General features: G+C 45.1%; 1 pseudogene across 1 annotated transcript; it reads right to left on the bottom strand.

Annotated features, from left to right (window-relative positions):
* Positions 1-1,403: 1,403 nt before the first annotated feature.
* Positions 1,404-3,421, bottom strand: LOC308162527 (choline-phosphate cytidylyltransferase B-like; annotated as a pseudogene). The gene is made up of 2 exons: positions 3,412-3,421; positions 1,404-2,425 (listed from the first exon to the last, which is right to left on the bottom strand). The product of its transcript is annotated as a choline-phosphate cytidylyltransferase B-like (transcript).
* Between the last annotated feature and the right edge of the window lie 2,788 nt (positions 3,422-6,209).

Genomic DNA, 6,209 nt, shown 5'->3' with positions numbered 1-6,209 from the left:
GTCATCATCATGCCGGTGTCAAATCATATCATAATAAAAGAAATACATAGCCTATATATTCGTCTTTTTTAAAATAGAAGGAATCAGAATGTGAACTTTAGCGAATTGTATTCAAATTGTGCTTAGAGGGAATTATTTTCACCGGACATTTATGTCCGACGAGTTTTCAATTTGTCGGACTTCAACAAATTTTACCGGACAACGGTAATTACCGGTTAACGGAAACCCTGCTACTGGTTATTGTTCAATAGCAGCCTAGACAATACAGTAATGATATATTTTTCAGGGATTTCTGTTTTTCTAATAAATGAGAGAAAAGTGATGGAGTCCTATGTTCCTGTCACCAAAAAGTACAATTTCCGTCTAAACTAAAGCTAAGTTTACAGGACTATAATTCAGTATTTATTGAGGTAAATAGTTGTCTGACTATTTGGTGATGTAGCTGGTTCATACCTCAGCAAATCTGAAGAGGAAAGGAGTGATCATTCTCAAGTTATGGGCTTTTTTTGTCACCTTCCCCATATTCAGCCTGGTCTAATTTGGCTCTTTTTCAGGGATTGGGGTAGCTCTAAAGAACAACCAAGAAAACATATTTCCCCCCAAAATAAAATTTGACAACAATCAATTTCATTAATGGGAGACCCTAAAGATAAGAAAAATCATTGTTGTCATTTGCTCTACCTCGGGTAGGGGTATCTCGAAAACTAAAGCCTTTTTTGAGGACTTGCTGCTAGACTATAAGAGCATAACAATAGTCAAATAACATGTTATAGCATATTCACATTTATTTATTTTTAGCTTTTTTCTATCCTTTATTTATTTTGGTGTCCCATTAAAAAAGCACATTACAAGTTGTTACTATATCTTTTTTTAATTCCACCCCATACAATTGTTTAGAAAAACATTTCTAGTATCAAAGTGTCATGCACTAACCAAACAAAATTGATCTAAAGGTCAAGGCCCAGCTTGAGGAAGGGACCTCCTCTTCCTCTTCCTTCACCACAATCTGGCAAGAGGCATTGCGCTGCTGGCACTCCACTTCCTCCTCTTCATCATCACTGCTTATCACCACAATCTCCTCAGGCACATCATCGTCATCATCATCAGATATGATGATGAAGGGTGGAGCAGCATGATTTCTAGACACCCTCCCCAGAGGAGCCACAGTGGAGGAATGACCTAAGAGCATAACAACAGAACATAACATGATAAAAGCATATTCACATTTATTTGTGTGTTATTTATTAGTGGTTTATAAATGCCTTATGGATGAAAGTTATTATAAAGTGTTAATGTGTGTTAATATGTTACAACAAGGGAATCTCAGCGGAGCCTCCAAAATGTAACCCTCTCCTGAGGTACTATTTCAATAAATTAAGATATAACAGGATTCTGAGTCTTAGCTATGACCCCTCATCCACCTCACTGCTGCTGAGGGAGTTTGAGGGAGAGGCACCCTTAGGGGAGGAAGGGGAGGAAGGGGGAGACGAGGGCCAGTCTGAGGACGGCGATGGGGAGCGCCCCCTAGTGGGGCTGCTGCTGGGAGAAGCACGGGGAGATGCGTAGGGAGACAGAGCCTGGAGCATCCGGCCACTACTCTCCTGAATGGCATGCCATGCTCCGTCTACACCGAACAGCTCCAGGAAATTCCTGATGAACTCGCGTGATTTCTCCACCCATTTGTGGATGACGTCATGGCTCTTCTCCTCCACACTGTGAACAAAGTGCTTGGACACCTCCTCCACCGTCCGCACCTTTTCCTTCATCTTATCTACCTGGTTCTGCAGAAGGAATTTCTTCTCCGTCATGAAGCCAACATTGAGCTCTCTGGCTGTGTAGCCTCTCTGTAGGTTGCGTCGGACGTACACATCATAGTCTCTCACGATGCGAGTGATCAGGTCAGATGTAGAGATGCCGTCTGTCCTCTGTGTGGCCACGAACATCCCTGCTTCCTTGATGTGTTTGTAGACATCCTCTGATCCTTATGTTTCTTCAGCAGGGCTGAGGGTCCAGGGAGCATCCCGGACCACCTCATCCACGTAGCGGCAGTGCCTCAGTGCTTCGTAGCGCTCGCCTTCTGTCATCACTGTGTAGCCCTTAAGCTTGTGTGTGAGTTCATCACTGCAGACTCCCACTATCAGATGTGTGTTGGGGAACAAGTTCTTGGCTTGCATCAAAGCACGAGCATGCCCAGAGTGGAAAAGATCAAAGATCCCATCAGCGTAGACTCGGACTGGTCGGTGTGCTGCCGTGCCCCTGCGGGCTTGGGCGATGGTCAGTTTTTCGTGACGGACATCCGACTCGAAGCCTGTGTCCTTCGCAAATGCGGCAGGCTCTTTCAGAGTGGTAGAATGGTGGAGGTGAAGCAGATGCGGTTGAGTTGTAAGATGAGTTGGGTTGACGCGTTGCACACACGGACTCAGTCCTGATGGCGGCAATGTTGATAACAATCCTCTGATTCAGTCTAGGGTACAAGTTGCTGCTCCGGTAGCAGGCAGAACGTCCCCGGTTTGGTCGTTGTACACGGTACACGTTTATCATAAAATGAAAAATAACAAACCGGCTAAGCCCTTTAAACTGAAACAAAACCTGAAATTGCTAAATGTCAAACAGTAGTCCAAACTTAAATCACAAAATAGTCGCACGCTCTCCAAAACACACAGCCAACTCTGCCACAGGTGTCTGTTGTCCTCTCAATCATTCAATCATCTGTCACCCCCTTGCACTTCCTCAAACTCTCAACATATGACTTCTCAAGTGATCTGATTGGCTTAGGAGCACATCCATCAAACAAACAAGCCTTTTCTCAAAAATAAAAAATAATGAAATGTGGAAAATACACACTTTTGGTTTCTGTTTATATTACATTTTCAGATCTCTACACTTATTAATGTATAAAATGTCTTAGCCAATATTATTCCATCACAACCAGCAGTGCTGGATACACCTAACCTATGCTGTTCCCATACCCCAGAGGGAGGCAGCTGGAGAGAATGATGGAGGAGAGGAAGAAAAGGATGCATGCCACGCTACTGGAGGGTTAGCACCAGCAGTGCTGGACACAGCTGTCAGCCCAGACGAGCCACTGCAGGCTCCTTACCTTCTGCCCTCCAGAAAGGGAAGAAGATGGAGGAGAGGCTCGACCACAAAAGAAAACCAAGCTCCAAACAGAGGCGAGGCTAGAGACCACGGCGCTGGTGGTTGGTACATGGTGTCTACAACCATGCCAATGCCAGTAGACGTGTGCGTGTGCGTGTCGAGTGTGCGTGTGTGTGTGGGCGTGCAAATCACACCATTATGCCCAGAAGAGCGAGAAATACCTCCCGCACCACCGTCCGTCCCAGAGGAGGGGAGGCCGGAGGAGGGGAGGCCTCCCGCCCCGTCCGTCGCCCCGGAGACTCTATAACGTGCTGTCAGCCATGATGGCGTACTTTGGCATGATAACGGGCATCCTCATCGGCCACGACAACATCTGCATGTGGATATTTGCCCTCACCGCAGGGCTCTTCATGTACGTCGCTCTGGTGGACATGGTGAGTCACATGATCCCGAGACTTTGTTTATTCATAGGCACTAAGAGAGAGGCTGGGGGCCGTAGCCGGTACTACTAACCTATGCTGTTCCCATACCCCAGAGGGAGGCAGCTGGACAGAGTGATGGAAGAGAAGGATGAATGCCACGCTACTGGAGGGTTAGCACCAGCAGTGCTGGTACCATGCTCCTGTCCACTGCCACATCGTCTGGAAATGTCCTTCTCTGGCTTCTGGCTCAGGCGTGGCTGCAGAGGGCCCCTGAAAGAGGTGTTCTTCTTCCCTTCGGAGAACGGATGCGTAGAACACCTCTTCACTCCTTCATTGTAACCAACACTTTGTTCCACCTTTCCGTTCAATTACACTATGTCAGTGCCCACAATATCAGTGTCTAATTGTGTTGAGAAGAACCTTGCTTATGGAGTCTTTGCTACATGCCACGTCTTGAGCGAGTGGCTAATATAGGTATTAATCAAGTAATAATCCATCTACACTAGGTAAAAAAGGCCGGTTCAGTGGTGGGAAGGAGCCTGGACTCTCTGGGGACGGTGGTGGAGAGAAGGACTAGGAGCAAGCTGCTGTCCATCAGGGACAACCCCAACCACCCCCTCCATCATGTCCTCGCTGGGCAAACCAGCAGCCGCCGCAGAGGGCGGTTCATTTCGGTACGCTCCAGGACAGAGCGATATAAAAAAATCATTTATCCCGGCTGCACTAAGACTGTTCAATGGCAACTAAAGTAGTAGTCGGGGTCAAGGCTCCTGAATCTGTATTTATTTATTTATTTTAATCATCATCACTTTTTTGTATTTTAATATGATAACTATAGCCATCTTTTTATCCACTTTTCTATCATGATCTCACTGTTTTTTATATACTATACATGGCTGGCCCAATATTGTTGTCTGTCCTTTATGTTGTGTTGTCATGTGTTGTTTTTAGAGAGTGGCGTGGCAAAATGAATTTCCCCACAGGGATAAATAAAGTATAATTGAATTGAAAATTGAATTGAATTGATTGTAACCAACACTTTGTTCCACCTTTCCGTTCAATTACACTATGTCAGTGCCCACAATATCAGTGTCTAATTGTGTTGAGAAGAACCTTGCTTATGGAGTCTTTGCTACATGCCACGTCTTGAGCGAGTGGCTAATATAGGTATTAATCAAGTAATAATCCATCTACACTAGGTAAAAAAGGCCGGTTCAGTGGTGGGAAGGAGCCTGGACTCTCTGGGGACGGTGGTGGAGAGAAGGACTAGGAGCAAGCTGCTGTCCATCAGGGACAACCCCAACCACCCTCTCACTGTTTTTTATATACTATACATGGCTGGCCCAATATTGTTGTCTGTCCTTTATGTTGTGTTGTCATGTGTTGTTTTTAGAGAGTGGCGTGGCAAAATGAATTTCCCCACGGGGATAAATAAAGTATAATTGAATTTAAAATTGAATTTAATTAATTGTAACCAACACTTTGTTCCACCTTTCCGTTCAATTACACTATGTCAGTGCCCACAATATCAGTGTCTAATTGTGTTGAGAAGAACCTTGCTTATGGAGTCTTTGCTACATGCCACGTCTTGAGCGAGTGGCTAATATAGGTATTAATCAAGTAATAATCCATCTACACTAGGGAACAACGGTAGCTTAGCTAACCTGCCACAGCCAGGTAAGTAGTCTAAAGTTGGGAGCTAACGATATATCGATAACAGTCATCGTATTGATGACCGTGTTTCAAACAATACAAGTTACCTAATGTTAGCTAGCCTGACTAGTTCATAGGTATGCTGGATTTTGAAATAAGCTAACCAAGCTTGAGACAGACCTAGCAGTTAAAAGTCGTTATTTCAAATATTGTGTTGTGGGTGTCACTCCTTTAAGCGTGGAACTACAAGCCAAAATTAAGATTAATCAATTGTATTAATAAACAATTTAATTTGTTATACAGGGTTCGACAGTGCGACTGTTTTGGTCGCATTTGCGAGTGAATATATTTCTGTGCGACTTGGAAATACATTCAATCGCACCAGTGCGACAAAAAAATAAAATAAAAAAATAAGGTGAACTACTGTCATGCGCAGTCAATCTTATGTTCGTTAATAAGATCACAGCGCATCTAAACCAATGCAATCCTTTGAAAACAGACACGTGACAGACACGTGACCCGCAAGCACAACAAGCGCACATTTACATTTGAAAATCCTGTCAGAAAAAGACCGCTGTTAAAATGAATCCGATTACGGCATACTGTAGCAAGAAGGCTAATGTTAGCAGCGTTCCAGACAGAGAGGAGGTAGAGGGGGGTAGTGGAGTCAACATTACACCTGGAGATGAGAGGGACGAAGAAAACAGAGACGGGGAAAGCGAGGATGAGAGCGCCCGGTCAGAAAGTGTGTCAGGGGAGGGGGAAGGTCATTATCCGCGCGGTGATAATGGCAGTGCCACTGCCAACGCGAAGTCTGGTCTGACAAAAGTGACAAAGGTCTACAGGTACAGTGCCGAGTGGCAAACATCTTTCCCGTGGCTGTTGCTGAAGGAAGGGAAGATGTATTGCAAGTGGTGTGTCGCCCACATGAAGTTAGCTGGAAACAGGCGCGGATCTATGGGTGGGCCTGGGTGGGCCTAGGCCCGCCCAGATTGACAGCTGGCCCACCCAGTCAGATTCATAAAAATACATATT

Source organism: Nansenia antarctica, assembly GCF_963989245.1.
Source record: "Nansenia antarctica genome assembly, chromosome: 7".
NCBI lineage: Eukaryota > Metazoa > Chordata > Actinopteri > Argentiniformes > Microstomatidae > Nansenia > Nansenia antarctica.
This window is presented reverse-complemented; position numbering and strand designations above follow the sequence as displayed.